Genomic DNA, 22,043 nt, shown 5'->3' with positions numbered 1-22,043 from the left:
GGGAACCTGGGTCTTCTGTGCTGCTTCCAGTCATGACAGAGTAGAGCTGTGCAGCACCTTGGCAAGCCTGTGCAACTGCAGCCCCAAAGAGAGTAGCACAATACTGCACAATATTGTAAGAGTACAAAATCATGAATCTTTGCTGTGCTGGAAGGGTTGGTGTGGAGGACTAGAGTGGGGGGGAAGCACCTCCTTCTGTTTGCCCACCTGTTTCCACCCAGTTTCCAGCTGGTCAGATTTGGCTGAGGCACAGGGATTGGTCCTGCAAAAGCACTGCCCTGTTGTGGAAGCTGATGAACAAGATGGCATTGGGATCCCATGCTCTTCTACCATGCAGTACTTTCCACCTCTCCTTCCAAAACCCCCCTTTCCTCCTTATTACTGTTCCCACACTGTTCCCCCCACTCAAGTCCCAGAGCCACGCTCACCCCATACCTTGTAGCAGCTCTCCTCTCCTCTGGCACTTTGCTAGAAAGCAGAAGGCGTGTTACCATCTAAGGGAAGGAAGAGAAGGAGAGCGCAGCCTGTATCAGGCTCCTCCCTGCAGCGACAGTGTGCCACATCAGTAACAGGTCCACGTGTGTGGACGAGGACAGTCAGGAGTGGGCATGGGGGATAGAGGCAGAGGCACAGAATAGTGTCTGTTACAGGACAGAGTGGGGCGTGGACAATTATCAGTCTCTAATGTTGGAAATATTTGGTACACTGCAGATTTAAAATGGTGGTGTCAGTTGAAAAGGACTTGCCCTTTGCTGCTGCCTCAGGCCAGGCTGGTTTAACAACTGAATAAAGAAGAATACTGTCCCTCAAAAAATGCAAGTTCTACCCAAATAAGGAAAACAGAAAAGAGCACAGATCTGGTAAGTTAAATGAGAAACTATAATAAGTCAATTGAAAAGCATATCTTGAGGAACAAGTAGCTGAAGACATAAAAGTATATAATAAAATTATTTTCAAAGAAACAGAAGCAGGAAGCCTGCCAGAGTGTCTGTACACTGGCTGACAGATGATCGAGATGTAAAAAGACTACTCAAAGAAGATAAGGATGAAGCACAAAAGCTAAATGGATTCTCTGCATCCATGCACTTCGTAGAGATACAAGGATGTCCCCACACTGGGGTTTTCTTTGCAGTGAAGAGTCAGAGGATCTGTCTCAGGCTGAAGAATTGGAAGAAAAGGTTTTAGGACAAATCAGTAAATAAGCAAGACTAAATACGAGGATTCCATACTTTAGAAATCTTGACTGAAATCTAAACTGAACATGAAATAGTAAAGGCTGGGCAATTAAATTGTGGCATACAATGTAAGACCTAACTCAGCCTCCATACTAGGAGAAAAAGCAACAAACACAACACCAATGTTTGAGAAGCATTTTGATGGGATGCAAGGGGCAGAAGGGCTAACTTCTGTATGCCTGAAGTTGGTAGAAAAAATAATGAAGAAAAGAATTACTGGACAGAAGAGAGAAATGACATTGCAATTGCACCTCGCATAGCTTTTGCAGAAGGAAGTCATACTGCACAAATTTGATTGAGTTCTTTGAAGAAGCTGATAAGCATGTGGATATTGGTGATCACTTGATATAAAACTTGCATTTCTAATTCTTTTTGATGAAATCTCTCACCGAAGACTTAAAAAACCTCCTAAGCTCTCAAAGAATAAGAGGAAAGTTCCTATAGCGGATTAACAACCGATTAAAAGTTGGGAAACGACTTGAATGAGCTGTTCAACATATTAATAAATGATCTGGGAAAAAAGAAGTGTCAAAGCTTCATGATCAGAAAAAAAATCAGGGTAATACAAATTAAATCTGATCACAAAGACTTGCAGATGGTTTTCAAAATACTGTTGACATGCAAGATGAATCTCAGTGCTGATAACTACAAAATAATGGACATGGGAATAAACAACCGTAACTATATGAACATAACAATGAACTTAAAATTAGGTATTACCACTCAGGAAGGATACCTTTGAGTTGCTGTGGATAGTTCTATCAAGGTGTCAGCTCAGTGGAAGTCAAAAAGGTTGGTTAGGAAACATCAGGAAAGAAACAGAGAACAAAAGAGAAAGCAACATCATGTCGCTGTACAAACCCCTGGGGCACCTGTTTGAATATTTGTAATTTGAATACAGCAGCTAGTTCTCATCCCTCTGTCTCAAAAATGGAGACAGTAGCATTAGAAATAGTAGACAGGAAGTAATTAAGGATGACCAAAGGAATGGAAAGTTTCTGAACAAGGAAAGACCAAATTAAACAGACTAGGATCCTTCACCTTAGAAAAAAAGTTGACAGAGGAATAAATGCAAAATCAATATAGAAAACAGTAAGAATCATAGAAAAGGCAAACAGGAAATTTTTATCCATAATTTCTCATAACATAAGCACTAGGAGCTCATTCTCAAGAGTGCTGGGATCTGGGAGGCCCTAGTGAAAGAAGCTTTGCTGTGTACTTGTCCTGTTCTTACTCCCCTTCCCCAAACTGCTGTTGCTGGGCTCACTATCATGGGCTGTGTGGAACTGTAACCTGACCCCATTAATCCTTTCTTATGAGCGATAATAGTTCACAAAACCCACCACAACGTGCTAGTCTAAGACAATCAGTCCAGCAGCAGGCAGTGGCAGTCCCCCCACACACCACCCTTTGGGGAGGCAATAATCTCCCTGGAATACCTGTTAGTTACAACAGAGGTAGGCTGTAAATTATGAAGCACTCAAAGTGAGGGATAGAAACACTGAGAATTCCCTCTGAAGAGGATAATCCCCAATATATTTTGCTGAAAAAATAAAGGTGCAGGAAACAGGTGGTCATGAGTAGAGTAGCTAGCTCTTGTCATGTTGTGAAAAGTTTTACATGTGGCTATCACCATACACATCAGGAATATAAACTCCGGTACATGCAGGTGGGACACCAATCCTCACAGTCTTCTTGGTTTTAAGCTATGTTTATTCTCATGCTCTTTGAATGGCCTGACAGATTACATTATGTTACACATTAGAATAGCCTATTTTCTCTGTTCCTACCATGATGTGAGCTAATGGCCCCCAAAGCAAGAATGCTGCTGTGAGCTGTCACTCATGCTTGCTGCCTGACCATGTCACAAAACACTGTCTGGAGTCCTGTTAGGTATCCAGAACTATTCCATGATAACATTAAATCTATTTAATGTCAAGGCATAAAAGATATGGCTTTCTATACCATGAACAAAATACTCAATAGTGGCAAGCCCCCAACAATGAGAAAGGATAGGAAATAGGATAAGACAGAAAATAACTCTCTCTTCTTTCTTCTCCATTTCTATATACTCCTCCCCTGTCACAGTTATGGTAGCATGTTAACCACTTCACTATGCATCACAGCTGTATTGAAAAATATGAAGAAACATCCAGATACTTCAGCCATAATTAATGGAAACAAAATTTATGAGAAGGGTGTTAGACTCCACGCTTCCATATTTTAGCCAAACTCTGTTGAGACAATTGGGTAAAGCCCAACCCAGGCAGACAGGTTATTCCACGCCTACCTGCTGCAGACTTCTTATGTCATCATCTACTGCTACTACAATACAGATGGGATAGCTGATCCATGACTATGATACAGTCTGGGAAGACCTGGATTTAAAAAGCTTGATGCAGATAAACTTACACTTGCTTTTACACTTAAGTGAATGACCCAAAATAGATGTGTCTGCAAACATGTCTGAATACTGCCTAAGAATACATTGTCTCACAAAAATTTTGGTAATTTTTGCTGGGCAGGAATTTTCAAGAGAAATAAACTTTTTTGAAGGCATTTTATGCACTTTAGTTTCTATCTGGGAAACATAGGAGCAGCCAGAAAGAAAAGAAAACAAAAGGGAAAAGAAAAAAAATGGAATAAAAGGGAAAAATGGTTATCTCAAGTAAAACATGTAAATCAAATATTTTGCCTACTCTGAACTGTTTGGGTTGATAATATATGAAAGATTAAGTGGCTAGGTTTTGTTTGTCCTCAGTGTAAACTACTTCCCCATGTTTTCATTACTTTACCTCCAGAAAGTAACATTGCCAACAAGGGAAACAGAAGTCAAAGCGTGGAAACAAGGGAGATTTCAACTGCTATATTTTTTTTTAAGTAGTAAATCCGTATCGTATCTGTGGATTCAGGAGCATCAAGGCTGTAAATCCACATAAAGCTGAATGTTATGAATGGAAGCTGTCATGTCTTTCCCATCTCCCATCTATTCCTGTCTCCACATTCAGATATGCTTCACACACGACAATTCATCCTCTCTTCCCTCTTTGCTTTCTGCAAACAGCTGCTCAGGCCGTCCACAGTGACAGGTCATTAGTGGGCAGTAATTTTTTTCAGGACCGAGCACACAGGCGTAGCAGTGCTATAAAAGCTTCTCTGCAGAGCTCCATGAACTGATCTGGGCAGAGTGCTCTTCCAATTTGCTATGCTTCCTGTTAGTAAAGATTGTCTTGAAAGCTCTGCACCTTGTTGCTCACCTGCAGCAATCCTGTTTGATCATGTCCAAACAGCTCAGTCGACAGCATGAGCTGCATAGCTAGTGCTGTTCTAGTGCTGGTCTTTTCACCATTACCCTCAGAAACCACATTCAGTTTAGCTGGTATGACTATAGCCTACTGTGCTTGCACATGTGGTACAACTATTTCAATTAAAGGCGTGAAGCCATTTCTTTTACAGGAATAAGCTTTAACTGTAAGAAGACTGTTCTAATTCTACAGCTGTTCATGCACTAGGAGCATGTACAACTTTAATTGCCTGGTACTGTTAATGTAGCACCGTTTATTGCAAGCAGATGTGCCTTTAATCGCAAGACAACAGTGTTATTTTGCTATTTGATTCACGCAACCCTTCCCATCATTCTGCTAATTCACCTGCAAAGATACCCCCTGCCATCCTGGCTGATGAGCATCTCTGCACTTCTGAGAGATTTTTCTTTGGGAATATACTGCTATGATCCTTTAGTTTCCTATTCTAAAGAAGTACTGGCAAACTTGACAATATTTAGTATTTTTTTCAAATTCCTCCAAACCTGCCAACTTTCTCTTCTATGTTCCCAACCCCATAAATCCTGATATACTGAATTATTAGTGTCTCACTAGCAGCTTTTTGTATCTAATCAATTAGGTTCTCTACCTTCTGCATTTGTAGGGTGATTACACTGAGCCATACTCATGACATCCCAGATTGTCATCCTGACAGCAATTACAAGTTCACAAGTACTGAACTGTCACAGAACTGACTGGATTAGCAGAGGAGGAAGGAGCAGATTACAGTGGAGAAAGGGAAGAAAGGGAAGTTTTGACTTCTTTCCCTTTCCTAGCAAACAATTCTCCTGGATTTCCATAGATTTCCTTTAACTGCCGCATTGCTGCCCAAGAGTCTGGACAGAAGCAACTGCCTTACAACATCTGTGTTGCCAGCTGCTCTGAGGACACGTGGCAAAGCATGCCTGCTGTGATGTGTAGTGTTCTGCATCAGAGGTTTTCAGCTTGGGCCCATAAGCTACTTTTCAAGGATTGGCAGATAAGACCAAAGAAGATCCATCTGACTGTCAAGGAAGCCTCTGTTCACCACATGGCAATTTGTGCCTTCACTGGGAAATCTGGATGTATCTGCAAGCCCAAAGGTGGTTGGAGACCACAGAAAAAGATGAACAGATCATGCTGCTCATAACAGCACTTTTTCCAAGCCTGTCCTATATTTATCTCACCTAAGAGCTAAAGAGGGGCAGTTACACAGGACAAGAAACTGGATCCTACAGTGGGGCCTTCCCCCAGCAGCACTAGTTTCTGATGACCCTCAGCACTGAGACAGATCTAGGAAACCCTTCTCCTCACTGCTCTCCTGGGACCCAACACCACCTCTTTCAGAGACTCTTAAGAGCTAATCAGTTGATCTCCACCATCATCTGTGAACCATACCAAGCTACACCAGCAGCAAATTTGGCACATCTGACTTTAAAATATGTTGGTTAATTTTTACAGCATTCAAATCCAAAAAAAAAAATCCAGCCAGGTGAAGACAGAGAGAGAAGCGCTGCTACTGACAGAACAAGGAGTCTCTTCCCAGTCTTTGCCATTTGTTTATTATCAAACCTTCTGAACACTAACAAGTAGCAAAATAAGTCCTAGAGGCTATTGCAATGGTACTGTGTGAGTCCCTGAAAGATAAACATGACAAAGATACAGGAGTCAGACATCTAGGCCATTATGACGATAGCTAATTTTGTCATCACATTATCAGAATTTGATCTACAGATAGCTAAGCAGGGGCTGCATGCCTATCAAGCTGAAATCAACATAGGCTGCATGAGCTGCTGATTTTCTTCTTTGCTGCATGCAAGCGATAGAGGGAGAAAGGAAGCGAGAGAAAGAAAAAGATTCTTCCTCAGTGATGTGAATCCAGTGCTGGAGCGTTCAACAAAACATTCTTTTCCAGGATTTAAATTCTCCCTCTGATGAGCACCTACTGACTTAGTGGGATTTGCTAAGCTTCCATCTGAAGCTAGAGAAAAGTAATCTCACTCTTTATTTCTTCCCCCCTCCCTGTGCTACACCCCTCTAATCATGATAAATATATCTAAACATGCCTGATTAAGCCAGACAGACAATGTGCCCCTAATCTGAACTGATCAGGGCTCTGGAGCTGCCAAAGTGAACCTGCTGTCTCTTTATCAGACAGAGCAATGAGGGGTCGGTAATGCAGCTCCATTAACTGCTTCCCACAGAATGAATTTTCCCTGACTGCTCCTAAAGAGCAGACACTTGAGGAATGCTGCCTGATGGGAAGTCGCTTCGAATGGTCTCTTTTGGCACAACTGTAGAGCAGCTCCTTCTCAAGCCCTCCAGACAAACAACAAAAGTATGAAAAATGCAGCCACTTCCTTCTATGCTACATTTTTTTACAATCTCCTTATACCTTATCTAGCTAACTGCCTCTCAATTTTTCTCATCTTTTCTTGGTAAGCTTCAGCACTGGCTGATATGTGTTGTACTGCAAGTGCGTGGTTATCAGAATAGCAATCCTGTTCCCACTGTGCGTGTGCATATGTATGCAAGGGATCTGCTTTTGTGTACAGGTGGAACTTGCACTTTGTGGATTCACAGAATTTAGGGCTGTGACAGACCACTATATCAATACTCCCTATCAATATATCAACATACTATGTGCGTTTAGCATATTTGCACTAATATTGGACGTTCGTTGGAGAATAAATTAATACAGATCAGAACAGGTGGAAGAATGTGCACCTCTGAATTTTTTCTGCAATCTATGCATGTGTATGTACATTTGCTTTCATGCAAGTGTAGCCCTCTATGATCTTTACCCTCTGAGAAGATCTACATTTAGTAAAAGACTGCAATCGAGAGGGATCAAGGGGGCATCAGACCATGTTTGAGCTCTGTGAAATCCTGGGACTACATATTCTAAAACTGGTCTTTGGTATAATTACAAGTACCTTCAAAGCCTCTCTGAATCATACCAGCTGTGAACACCTCCAGGGAACCATTCTGCTCGCAGCAAGTCAGATGGAGAATTATACTTCTCAAACTGGTCATACAAGAGACTGGGATGAAGAGTGATATTGTATTTCAGACACAATTCCTGTCAGGAAGATCTTTCCAAATGTCACTTCTAAAGCAAAGGAGTCAAAACAGAACCAAGAATCTAGTACTATGAGACTTGATGAAAAACAATCAACCAACCAACCACAGACAATAAAACCCACCTACAATTAGATCCAGATACTCCGAGGTGCTTTCCTTGTATTTGGATATCTGAATATGGGAAAGAATACTCAAGGTTCATTATCTCCAGCTTTGACTATCAGAGAGATTTCCAAAAAACTTACAGTAACCAACATGCTGTTCTGTAATTCTGAGCTGTTGTACTGTAACTAAGAGCTGAGCAATTCTAGTGTTCATGCAGGTATGCATATGAATACACACTGGATGTGCATGTGAATGGTAAACTCCCTTTGTCTATGCATGATCACACATTTCACCATGTGAAATGGAAATCTAGAAAAAAAATCTGTAGCTATTCAAGCTAAAGTTGGAGTAAGTTCACCTTCTGTCTTTGGTTCATTTCCACAGCTGTTAAGAAACTAGTCTTTTCATATATAAAAGATGGAGGATGTAACAGAAGACTATCATGTCTTTGTTTCTGGGCATAGCACAACCTAGAGAATTCAGTACATTAAGGCATTAATCCAATCTGGTAAAAATAGTTTTTAATCTTATATTGGACTTCACCGTATAGCAATACATTTGAGTGAGATACGTGAACAAAATGGTATGAAACTCTGCTAGTATATACTGCTGGGTACATAATATTATGTTTCAAATCAGCTACTGTGTGCTTCTTTGATCAGGCCAGCCAATAAAATTTTGTGTAAAGTAGGAAGAAGAGGAAGATCAGTGATGAAACTGCTATTTTCCTTGGTATTTTTTTGTGTAAGATTAACCCTGGCAGCACAGATAATTGTTCAAAATCTGGAACTCTAGTACTAAAATTACGTTGTGTGTCCATGGATATGATTTTGCACAAAAGTAAAACTGCAGTTAGCTCAGTAAGAAAAAGAAATGTTTCTTTGTTCTTTTAACCATAAATCTATTTTTGTACAAAATCACATCTAACTGCACAAGTTGTGTTTTTTTACTGAGAAGTTTGCATCACGTCTTTTCCCTTATACATTTTTTCCTCTCCTCTTGTGCTTTTATGAAAAAAAATGAAATACAGAAGTCTAGTTCACCATACATTTAGCTATGATAATCTAAACACAAACATAGGAAATCTGATAATTAGGTTCTCGGAGCCCTCTTATCTTGGACATGGTATGCATAATTTTAGTTCACAGCCACCTTTGTTCTGAGAAGATCTGGTACAATTTATATACAAAACTTCACATTTAAGTAAGGACAGAGAAACTGAAATGCTACTAGTGGTATCTGCCACGTGGTATAATGAGCACTGCTGTGGTGCCTTCATTACATAATGTCACCGCTTGCATATTTACCTTCTGAGCCTCTGTCTTGTATTAACTATGTTTTTTCTGCTTAATGGATCTTCACTGCTCAACTTCTATTTAAACACAGAACCCCTTTCACAAGGCCTAAGTGCTACAAACCAGCATTTCTATAAATTAAAGTCAGCCTGGGTGCATCTGCATTTGGGAATGCTTCTGAAAAGATTTTAAAAGCAATCATTTACAATAATTCCAACATTTAAAGATGCAACTCCAACAGTCAATCCAACTTTTCTTCTCATTATAAGGTAAATGTGAATGCCAGCTTGTTACTATTCCTGGGGTTTGTCTCTGCACAGCAAACGTACCATTTTAAGCAGAAGTGTGGAACATATTTCATGTTTGTCTATGCATTTTTTAGTTCACTTGGATTATGATACCTTTGAAATTAAAGTGCAGCAGCAGTTCCTGAATGATTTAACATGTAGACATTTTTACTCTGAAGTAGGAACAACTCGTTCTTGTTTATCTTAATCCAAAATTGAGTTCTACCAAATTGGAATGGGTTCTCATCATCTGGAATAAAAACACCCAGGTCATACCCTGATGTAGGAATATTGGTTACTGAACTAACATGCAGACTAAGACTTAATTAAACACGTAAATGTCCTTATAGGTAGGTCAGGCCTGACATCCTACGTTTCCTGTTACTACAGCATGGGCACCTTCGTGGCAATGAGGCTAGCTGGAACCTCACTGTGTAACCTCTGTAGACCCTTCAAAAATAAGCATGGTCCCACTCCTTCAGTAAGCAAGTGATAAATTGCTGCTCTGCAGCAGGGAACTGCACAGACTTCAGACTATTCAATAGATTACATGTGGCAAAAAGGGAACACTGTGCAAAGGGTGTGAATGAGTCATTCGACATTTCAGGTTGACTGAAGTAATTCTGTTACATTTATTTCTAATCTTGATGTGCTATCCACATTTGCATGTTAAGCAGGATGGGAAGAAAGAGATTTAAATGATTTGCTACAATACACACGTGGAAAACAGCAGACTCTGCATGTGTGTGAGTGGGGGATTACATGCATGACTGGGTGAACTCAGCACCATGTGAAGTGCCTTTTCTACCCTCATATAGGAGTAGGCATTCTGCATGCAAGACTTAAACATCTGAGAAAAAGTATGTTTGAATATGTGTATCTCTAGGGATCTGATTATAAATGAAAAATGTTCATTTGCAGTATGCCTGAGTGGAAGAACAGGGGTCCCATGAGTATACTTCAGGTGACGTGTGTTGTGTTTTCTTTGGCAAATACAAAACCAAGCAACTGTGAACAAGCTGGTCTGTGTACACTTGGAGGGTAGGTACGTGTGTTGTGTGCACACAGGTGACAAGGAGCACCCACGAGCATGAGCAGGCGTCACTTGAAGCTGGAATTTATACATTAGTCAAACATCATCATCAGTGAACCACTTATTTAAAGATTCCCATGGAAAGAATGCATGGCAATCTCTCAAAGTATGATGTGGCCTAACACTACGCTCCTTCACTTCTGGTCATACTTCCACTTTAAAGCGCAAGTTTGCAAGTTCTTGGAGCACACCTTGAACTCTGTTTGATCCACACATATTTATCAACTTTAAGCATGAAGTCATTTTAAAGTACATGCTCACCTCTGAGGCTTTGGAGCCTCTGTTCAAGCACTTGGGTTTGAAACTCTGGTCGAAGACACTGACTTAGAGCTCATTTAAGAAAAAAATAGCTATCAGTATGGAGACAAAGATCCTGGTGAAATGCGTCGTAGGAAATATTGCATGAGGGTGAAGAGGCAAACATAAGATACTTCATGGGTTACTCAAGGCTATGTCACAAGGACTCAATGCTTAAAACTGAAGATGGAGAATCTTGCTGTGAATATGGAATCAGTGGGCCACACATGAACTAATTCTTGAGGAGATGAAATATCAGTTGGGTGGGGCAAGCAGAGCTCTGGTATCTCTCTTCAAGCTAAAACCAGTCAGGTTTGGTATTGCACAGAGCTAACGATGTATTTGCATCCAGAGCAACAGACTCACAGCATGTCATATAGGTAAAGGGCACTGCCAAGATCTGTATTATTAGTTTTATTTTTTTGTCATGTCCAAATTATTGTGTCCTTCAAATTATTGACTTGCTTGCTGCATAAAGCACTGCAGATCCTCCCCCCCACCTCTATTCTGCAAGTTATTGATACCACACTCAATTAACCTTGGTGAGTGAATATAGGATGGACATTGTCTCTCTCTGTTTCAGTCATTTTTGCTCAGTGCTACAGTTTGTATACAAACCACTGAATGGTGGTATTTAAATCTCCAAGTAAAATTGCTTTAATGGAAATGAAAGTGCACATTCATGACGTTTGTATTCGTATTAAGTCTCATATGCTTCATTATCTGAAAGCCTAATCGCTGGGCCTAGTCTACCCAGATTCTCTCAAATACAGAATTGAGTGCAATTCTGGTTCAAAAAGTCTAGAGAAAATGTATTCTTACATTTGTTTGGGTGGCAATTGCAATTCCAACTTACCTACTGTGCTTGTATTTGCTTTGCACAGAAGATAAAAACTAATTAGATCAAAGCCAGCTTTTGAGTCCACTCCAAGGGACATGTATTGAGGTACATAAAGGTCTAGCAGGCACTGGAGCAGGTGATGAAATGAGGGGAGACTCCACACAAAAGGACTCTGTATAACCCATGAAGGTCTTGAGTAGCAGTGGGAACCCTGGATGTGTTGAGGATACCATAGCATAGGTAATCAGGGCAGAGGCACAATATGATTTACAACAGCTACAAAACAGTTCACAGATCCCCTGAGAACTGGCTTTGGTCCCACGACTCACTTAACCATGAGAGCACAATCGTTTTACCTCAACTTTGTTCTCAGGCTGAGATATGGGTGTGTATTTAAAGAAGCCAGCTGTTGCATTCAACATTACATTAAGGGTTGTGAAGGAAGGGCAACATGCTATTTCTTCCACAACACAATAAAACAGTTGTTGCTACGGTTATGCTCCAGAATACACTCTGTGACGGCAGTGTTGTCATCTAAGAATTACCTCATGAAAAAGAGTTGAAAGCAAAAAAAAAAAAAAGAAAAATCAGGGAACTGATATCATATTGACAGTCTGTTGGACTGGTTACTGTGTTTCTTGCTACGTCTCTTTTCCTTGCCCTTTCACTGCCTTTTCTATTCATAAGGCAAACTACTTGAGGCAAATGGTATTCTTCCATATGGTGCAACTTAACAAAAAACAATGGGTTAGAGCTGTTTATAGAATCATTCAATAATTACATTAGAAGGGATCTGTGGAGATCATCCAGTTCAAGCCCTTGCTTACAGTAGGGTTAACTATAAAATTATGCAAGATGAGAATGTAACCTGATTTTTCTACAGTGACTACTCTAATGGAACACCAGTCTCATTCAGGCAATGATATAAATTATGTGCATGTCTAGATAAAAGACATATGAAAAATCATTTAGGTAGAAGATCTGCATTAAATGATTTGAGATTTCCTTTCAATATGCATTCATAAGATGATATTGACTTCAGTGCTAGACTCCAATTATACAGCTGCATATTATCAAAGCACGCACTAAAATGAGGCTAGCATTACAATCATTATCTCCTAACTTCTGTGTGCTTAACAGCCTCATTATGTAACTTCAAAAAATGATTATTCATAGATAGAATTCAGAAAACAAGGCAAAAGAAGAAAGAAGGAGGAAATTCCAGAATGGAAAAAAAATCCAAAACTACTTGGCTAGGCACTGTGGAAAATGCTATATGTCATGTACCTATGCAGCCTTCAAGAAGGTGCTCCTCTTCTACATACCTTAGAAAGTCTGCAGAAGAAAGTTTTGAGAGCTGCAAACTGTAGGAACTGTGCAGCTCTCACCCTTCAAGATGCATCGTGAATGTGGTAAGGACTCTGCCGTGAGGAACCTGCCAATGGCAAGAATTTCTTGTCACAAGACCTAGACAAGGCCCATGCACTGCTACAAAGAGATTTAACCCCTCAAAAATAGGGATTAGTGTGATTACTTCTATGAAGAATGGGGTGAATATATGTAAAAACATTATCAGCACTGCAATTCTGCTTCAACGAGAAAAAACCAAACCCCTGTGGTACTCACTGCACTTCCATTTTCTATTCCGTTCCCTATCAGTTTCTTCTACTCATATTTACTTTACTTGCTATCAGATTTAAGCAGCTGAAATGTTCAGATTCATTACTATTGCATATCTTGCTTTATTTGATTATGGTGGGCTGTCTCTTTTGTCTTGAAGATAAGCCTTTCTTTTTAGTTGAGCTTTACAGAAATAGTTATATTTAATAAAGTGACCACCTTTGTAAAAGAAGCTAATCCCCAAATATCCCCAAAGCATTCACTGAATTTTGGGATACTGTTTTCTTGGTTGCTCTGCCTGAAAGCAGTTGAACTTTGCTCATCTCTGCAGCTGATCAAGGGAAGAGGTAGATGCTCAACCCTTCCAAAGCTCAAGTCAGACATCTGGGATTGCATAGCAGAAGTTGATGCATTCTAAACCACCCCCTTAAAAATGTCATGCCAGGATTGTTTAGGCTGAACAACATCTCAAAAGAACATCCGTCTCAAAAGCTAAAAACCATTTCAAACAAAAAAGTAAAACTAAACATAACGAACAGAAACTGTTCAAAACAGCAGTCATTCATCAAGAAAATAACCACTGTTCATCCCAAGAGATTCCCAGAGCATTTCACAAATCATGAATTAAATTCAGACTCACTTTGTATTTCTGGTATCCTGACAGGCCTCATCAGAAGCAGATGCAGCAGTGCTGGGCAGGGGCCACACACTGCTGTAGTTTCTCCCTGGTGTGTTTTAAAGGATTACAGCTGCTCCTTTGGCTTCTTTTGCTAAAACTACTCAGCACTTCAATTACAAAGCCCTGGTATGAGCTCTTTTTTTTTTTTTTTTTGCTGCAGCCTCACTGGGAATAACACTTCTCTAGACACCTCTGGTATGGGTTAGCTGAGCTGGTAAGCCTCAATACTAAAATAGGATGACTGTGTCCTTTGACCCCAGCTCTACCCTGGAGGGTATCTCCAGTTTGGCTGCCACTTTCCCTGACTCTGTATCTATCCCTTCACCTAACAATGAAATCCATCCTCCAGTGCTTTTCAGCAGTGCACAGGAGGTTAGGAGCAGAAGCAACAACTGCCCAATTAAAATTAAAATGTCAGACGTGCAGAGGCAAACTGAAATCTGCCTGGGCTGTCAGGGCAAACACCTTTAGACTGGTGCAATTAGCTGAAGGACAATTGATTACCACAGGAAATCAACCTACAATTGAGGGTCTCACATGCAAGAAATGTGCTAGGGCGTATCATTCAGTATTGACTCAGAGGAAAGGGCTTGATTCTTTCTAAGTCAATACCACCATCTCCTGAAATGCTGAGGGTTTCCTCAGAAATCTCCCCTAAATTACCAGATGAAATCACTAAGTGTTTAGAAGACTCAAAACAGTGGCTACAAGTGTGCTACCATTCCCAGTGTCTCTGTAAGTTATTGTATGCAAAGAATGGTAGAAGCTCTCTATCTGGCTGTGGAGAGGAAAGGAATATTTCAGTTGAGAATGGTGATGATTTATTACAGTGAGACAATAATACAGGTAAAAGCAGGTGCGGGGAGCTTTGAGGCACTACCAAAGAGACAGAAATCAAGCCAGAAAAGGAACTCTTATTCTGAAGTACCAATGGCTACCTGAAGAACTGTCCTGAAACAACTGCTTGGCCACAACAACACTGGGATAGCTCCCCATTCAAACAAGCCCTTCATCTTTCCTCCCTTTTACTTCCCACCCTTCATTTACCTTTCTCTTTAGAATGATAGAATGAGAGCTCGTTGAGCCCTGGGTTTTCTTCTGCTATGACTTTGCCTGCACCTCAAGAACTGACGTGTTTAGGTTTTTGTTTTGTTTTGTTTTGTTTGTTTTTAATCAAGACAGCTACTGCATAGTAAATTTCCAGTGGCATTATTACCCTGATGTAGCTGTTTGAAGTTTTGAGGTACCTTCCAGGCAGGTGTATGGTATTGACCACAGCTAGCCATGTTGCCATAAAATCATCTGTGCTTTCTCTTCCCTGAGATTCCACACTGAGGAATATACCTGGAGTAAACCACTTGAATATTAAAACACTACTTGTTTTTGGCAATGAAGACATAACCTCTGTCAGTACAGAGCATCCAGTGTCAACAGTGTCTGAAAGCCAGTTGAAGCCTTTCTGTAAAAGAACTAATTAATACTAAAGCTCAGGATGCTTAAAGAGCTGACCCTCAGAAGCCCTGGAGATTTAAGAAAATATTTCTAAACCCATTCTGTAGTTGCAGTTATTAATGAATGATTAATTTCTAAAGACATCATCCTGTGGCTTCTCCAACCCTGTTTCCCACAGTGACCTTAACAGTTTAGGGGGGCAAATCAGAAGAGTGTTGAAAAACAGTTTAAAAAAATTAATTAGTATATACTATGGAGGTACTTGTCATGTCTGTGTATTTACAGCTGATCTGAAATTTGCATTTAAAATAAGGATTCAGTGGTTTTGCTATGTATGAGAAGCACAGCATAAATTAAGAATTACAGCACTAACTGTAAGGGCAAATAACGAATTTCCTGAGAAGTTACAAGCAAACCTATTAACTACTTTATTAAGTAAAATTATTCTTAAGAATAATTCTTACTCTTTAAGAAACTTGAAACTTTGGGGTTGATCGTTTGTTTCTATAGCCTCGATATGGATTGATTAATCCAGATTTTTATTCTACTTAAAGATCACAAAAACCTTGCACTGACAATATATGAAGATTTTTCCAAGATTTTTTTTTTACCTATATGATACTTCTTATAAAAAAAAATCCCTTCAAAAAACCCCCATGTGTTTAATTTATTCCTTCAGATGATGCTACAAATAGAGCTCTCAAGATACGTGAGCTGCCCACAGCTAGAATGGCCCTTTCAAAATGTTCATCAGATTCTCAGTAGACGGCAGAAAGCCTCCACCAGCTTTCAACAGGGACACTTGGCTTCGATTCTGTTGGAAACAGAGGGAAGCAGCTGCTGCTCTGAATGATGAAACTCTAACTGTGAGCAGCGGTATCAGCCCCACTGAGAACTGCCTTGTTGTGATGTCATGGGAAAGGAAAAATATTTTCTTGAACATCATTTAAAGCTAATCTGACAACACAAACATTCAGAGGCTTTGATTATTGAATGGGCTCATTACAGCAAAAGGAGAAGATAGCATTAAACCATTTAGTCATGTAGTACAGGTGTAATTACTCGGCATACAGGAGACAGCAATATACGCTATATCAAATCAACAGGCAAAGGATACAAGTGCCGTACATGGCCTCTGCTGAAGGTAATGACATGATTATGACAATGCCTATATAATTTTCAACAATGTAATATTGCATGTCTACCCATCCCCTTCTACTAAGAATGTCAAACTACTTAATGACTTCAATGAATTAAGATTCACCTTCTGTTCAAGATGGGAAAGTGTTTTCAGACTACATTCAGTTCTCTTTGATGGTAGAGTAAATTGGGACAATTTTGTTTGCTTTGATGGATTTAATCTCAGAGATCTGTTACACTATTAGGATAACCAAGAAAGGACAATCCAGCCACATAATGGTTCAATGATGGCATTGTTTGTCTGTCTGTAATGATAATACGTCTTGAAACTTGATAATATGGCTTGAAATTTGATAGTACAACTTGAAACTGTAATCACCCTGTTAGAGCTAGAAAGTGTTTGTTCCATCCCCCTGTAGAGCTGTACACACTTGGTTGATAGAGGGTTTGTTCAGCTTTCTCAGAATAATTAAGTTTTGACCACTGTTGGGGTAGCATACTGGAAGTGACAGCCAGTCTGATCTGCTATAGCAAATGTCATGTAGAGTCAGACAGAATGCCTCTGGTATCCTACCTTTATACATTATACACTTCTGCACGAAAAACAATTACCAGGGCACATTCATGCACAGAGACAATTTTAGAAGTTTGTCCACATCCTAAAATAATCCCTGTTTAGATTGCAGGGTTATGGAGCATTTCTCTTGTGCCAGAACTCAGTTGTAGCTTGGAGTGGCTATGACATGGAAAAACGATGTTATTTATGTAGCTAGTTTTTTAAAAATAAAAAAAGAATGCCAGAGCTCTAAGGGTTAAAGTTTGTGCTCTAAGGGTTACTGGTGGATTTGTCATGACGAGATAATACAAAAAAACTGGGGAACTAGAAAGGAAAGTCTAGAGAAAACGTAAGGCATACAGTGCCTCAGGGAAAAAAAAAGGCATGTAATTAGGACTATACACTGCTCTGAAAAGATAAAGCCATATGTAAAAAAGGTTACAGACTCAGGGATAGGGAAGAAGGATGGATCTTGAGGCTCCAAGAGAGGGAAAAAGGAGTTTCACCATGTATTGGTGCATACTGTTCATTTAGGCATTCAAGTAATTTTCTTTCATCTCATAACTCTTCACAGTACTGACCTGTGACCTTATTGCCAGGATAATGTGTCCATTCTTAGCAAGCTTATTCCTCAAAGGTTAGTCTCCCCTGCCTAGATGTTATTTAAATGGTACTTTAGCATGGCTCTCTAATCAGCAGAACAATTAAAAAAAATTTAAGGCTACAGGAAGAACTCAGACCCTTCCAAGATCACTTTTGTTCATTCTCATCTATATGAAATCTTTCTAAAAACAGTATTTACAGCAACTATCTTCAGAGATAGCATTCTGAGCTAAAGCCAAAAGAAAAGAAAGATACCCTTCCTCTCACCCCGATTACCCACCTGGGTAAGTCTGACATCCATGGGACAGTAGTGACCAAACATCAGAAGCATTTGAGTAAGGCATCAACCCGTGCTAGAATGCCTATATCATGGGAATCAGTTTTTACCTTGAAGCATGAAGACTACAGTACATACACATTAGCCTAGTTAATATCATCACTACCAATTCTACTCACATTTGTGCAAGTCTCTGTCTCCCCCCTTTTAAAAAAGTGTTTATTTGAAATTGTGTTTAAAATTAATCTATCACTATAAAATGCAGAAACAAGGCAGCCTCATCTAGCGATGCAGAAAGAAGATCAAGAATCCAGTTTCCAAGCCCAGCTCAGCTAAGGGTTTGCTCTGCATCCCCAGACAAGTCTCTTCATCTCTCTACTGTAAGACACATCTAAAGAGTACAGTGTAGCCATACCTGGAGATATTTAAATGGAATGGGGTACCAAAAGCCACCATTCTCAGGGGGGCGGTTCATTTTTGCAGAGTTTCAAGTTAGTTAAGCTGGTACAGCTTTAGTGCTTCTGTTATCTCAATGTCATTACATTCATGTATGTGGACCTGATTATAGTTATAAAGTGAGAGCATTCAGACTCACCTGCGTTAAGGGCAAATGGGCAAAATGCCCATCAATAGGTGAAAATGTGTGTAGATATTAAGATGAAAGGCTTATACAGGAACAGCAAAGTTACTGTCATATAACCCCTGATGGTAATATACTTCCTTTGCTGCTGCCCAAACGTACAAAGAATGGTGGAAAATTAAGCTGAAAAGACTAAGAAGTCTCCTTCAAGGGATCTGCAAAATAAAGATTTTTTTAAAGATATCAAGGGATTTATGGATACCATTTGCACTGACGGGAATATGGCTTGCAGCCAGCCCTGAGCTTCAGATCAAGTGTGTGACAATCATTATATTGTGTAAAGCAATTTGAGGAACCGAAGGAAGATAGAATAGCCACATTCCTCTTAAACCAGACTCTGGAGAGAAGGGAGAAAGGTAGAGGAAAACAGGGACTTATTATATTGTAAAAAGTAAAGAAACTTAAATGAGCCCCAAAGACATAGGCATATGAAGTGTTGATAGCAATACTTCATTACTGGTAAAACATAGGTTATTTTCTCAGCCACAGTGGGTAGGCTCTTCTGACTAATACCAGAGATTGACCCTGCCAGTGAGTGTGTTTTAAGGTATATATCTTACAGCTCCACTAAGAGGAGAATTTCAAGTGAAAATAGTGTTAAGGGAAGAAACATAGTGAAGGGAATGAAGATCATTTTCATTATGTCAGGCAGTAAAAATAAACCAAAAGAGACTGCCTACTGCAGTAGTTTCAGACCTGTGGCTTAATAACAACCTCTTGCCTGCCAAAATTTCAGATATTGCTTGTGGCCACAGCGAGCTGCTGTCAAGCCCTAAATTGATGGGGAGGGCAAAGAATAACATTGTACAGAGGGCATTACATCCTTACTGCTGTTGCCCTTCAATCAGCAAAAATGGAGGACACTGGCATATAGTTGCAAGGCTAGGCAAGTGTGGGGGAATAAAAAGAAATTGTGTGTGATTAGGTAAAGGAAGACAGAGTTTGAAGAGAAAAGTGATGTCTTTTATTAAAGTAATGGCTGTAACTTCCAAAAACCAGACAAGCTCGCAGATATGCTATACCTTCTGCAAACTAACGTAAGAAGGTATAAGAGATCAGGACACACAGCTAACTTGAGCAGCAGAGCCCTGGTCCTCTGAGAGTTGTACAAAATTATATCTAGTGGAAGACCAATTTTTGTTTTGCCCAGGCAGATCCCTCAGTCTCAACAATTTTAGAGGTGTGCGGAAGGGAGTGATAGAGACGAAAACAACTTAAAAATCCAGACAACAAAACTAAGCTAAGTTTAGATGTGTACGTTTCACATTGCCTATCCATCCGTCTCCAGGTTATTCTGCTTTCTTGATAGAAATGGGGGTGACACACAGGGCTATTTTCAGTTTAATCTCTTATCTGTGGGATTGTCAAGTTTTGGTGCAAGTGAGAAACAGAAGTAAATGTAACTAGATAGGAAAGTAAGAGGAATTGCTTCACTGGGACACCAAGAACATTTTTTCACCGAGCCACTACTAAGGGAATATGTTTTCTCTATAGCTTTCCACAACTCATTTCACCATCACATCATACCCAGGGTTTATGTCCTATTCAGAAACCTGGGAATAGAGGCTAAAGCATGGGCCTCTCCCTCTTCCCGCTTACAAGTGGATGACTGGCACTCCTAGCTGCATCAGCTACAGTCTTCCATGCCAAATCATAACTGGTGGGCAATTCTTTCTCACCCCAAAATGCAGTGACTCCTGCCATACCTATTTATTAAAAACTCAGTCATTATAAAACCTTTCTTCTCCAGACCAATATAAATGTGACAGCTTCTCCTGCTGCTGCTGAAGACAGTTTAGATTATTATTTTTTTCTAAGAAGATTTTGTGCTGATAGCGTGTACTAAATCATGTCTTGGAGACCGATGGCCTTTTGCTCACAGGTTAACTACAAGACAAGTCAAGTATTATGATCTTTCCTTATGCACACAAACACAGATGAAACACACACAGACCTTGCCATACAGCTTTATAGCACTCCATTCTAAAGAAATGTCTTGTAACAATACTGCATATTACACTTAGAGTGCATCAAAAAGCTTTACAAGAACGTTAAAAAGCAATTGAGGAGAAATTACATTCATGCCTGACCCCTCGAGACCGCACCACTTTCCACAGAAGACATCAAAAGGAGGGTCAACGGTGCCAGATCTACAGATCTACAGATGCCAGAAGCATTTTTCTTTCTAGGCATCTTGCCCCAGTCATTGTGATCACACTGGGTGTCTTAGAGACACAATAGTCTGATCTCTGTCAGAGTAACCTTAAAGTTTCTGGGAAATCTGGATATCTCTTTGCTTTGTGCTTCTGACTGAAAAAAAAATCTCCCCATTTATTATTTTCTTTGCTCTGTTCCAATAAATACCCTCCTTCTGAGCATAGTCCTGATCCCCCATTGACAACGAGAAAAACTTGCTGCACCTGCGGTGGAAACAAAAACACACTAAATCTTGAGCCTTGCAGCTAAGACCTTACTTGTTTAACTCCGCAGAAAATGTGATGCTAATTCAAGCAGCGCGTCTACCCTTAAAACTTCATAGTGAAAGAAGCAAGCAGCTGAGCAGATCTGTACCTTTGAGGCAGGTGGTTGCACTCTGCTGTTTCAGGATCTGTGTTGAGACAAAGCAGTGGGGAATGGCCCGAGTTTCATAACAAGATCACCAACTTGCCTCCTGTCCTCAGCACAAGGGCCGAAGTCTGCAAAGCCACGTGGGACACACAAGTCTTCACCACGGCATCTTCACCTCTCCCTCGTGACACAGCCAATCAAGCTGGCAGGATGCAAACCGCAAACCATGCAGGAACTCACAGGCACGGTAGCTTACGGAGCTGGGTGTGCGACTCAGCTTAGTGTGGTTTTATTCTCTTACTGCAAGGGTTACAGCTTCTCTAGAGCAGTTTCTTTGAATGCTACAGCTGTTTGCTGCTCCAGCTGCATGTCATGCACTGGGGCACCCCATAACTTGCTCAACGCTCAGTTATTTAATGTATCTGTCTGGAAAGAACTGGCCCCTTTGGACACAAGTAGTGATCCCCAGGAGCAAGCCACCAAAGGTCTCCTAAAATATGCCCTCTTCTCTAATATGGGGTGACAGTGGTGGTCATAAGCTATCAGTGTAAGATCTTGTGGAGCACTTCTCCTGCCCCACGTCCCATTTGGTGTGACAGTCTATGGGTGCACACACACAGTGCACCCACACATGACGAGGTGCTTGTATCTCTGTAAGCAAACACAGGTGAATACAAAGACCATCTTGTTCCTGTGCAGGCACAGGCCAAGAAGGAGTTGATGCAAGAACGGATCCAGGATTTCATCAGATTGTGTGATTAGCATGAACCCGGGGGGCTGTCTTCAAGCTGTGAGAAAAGAGGTATGAAAATCTGATCCTTATAAGAACACAGAAAAGGCACATTTGCCTATTTAGTCATTGCATCAGTTTAGTCACTAGCAGGGGTGCTTTGCGGGAGACTGGTGGCCACCCAAAGCAGTGACGATTAGTTTGGCCAACACCTGTGCTATGGCTCCTGCAGATGGCAA

At 40.4% G+C, this 22,043-nt stretch overlaps 1 protein-coding gene across 3 annotated transcripts in view; it reads right to left on the bottom strand.

The window, feature by feature from the left end:
- The window catches only part of GRAP2 (GRB2 related adaptor protein 2), a 76,208-nt gene that overhangs the window by 21,248 nt on the left and 32,917 nt on the right, over positions 1-22,043 (bottom strand). The window contains exon 1 of one of the 3 annotated variants that reach the window (XM_075077693.1): positions 21,078-21,204. The exons of 1 other annotated variant lie outside the window; for it this stretch is intronic. The gene's annotated coding sequence lies outside the window, so the exon portion shown is untranslated. Of the gene's footprint in view, positions 1-435; positions 455-21,077; positions 21,205-22,043 lie in introns of those variants that run through there. One more of the 3 variants, XM_075077700.1, reaches the window with a different exon arrangement.

Source organism: Phalacrocorax aristotelis, chromosome 1, assembly GCF_949628215.1.
Source record: "Phalacrocorax aristotelis chromosome 1, bGulAri2.1, whole genome shotgun sequence".
NCBI lineage: Eukaryota > Metazoa > Chordata > Aves > Suliformes > Phalacrocoracidae > Phalacrocorax > Phalacrocorax aristotelis.
The sequence above is the reverse complement of the archived record's forward strand: the minus strand, read 5'-3'. Positions and strand labels throughout refer to the sequence as shown.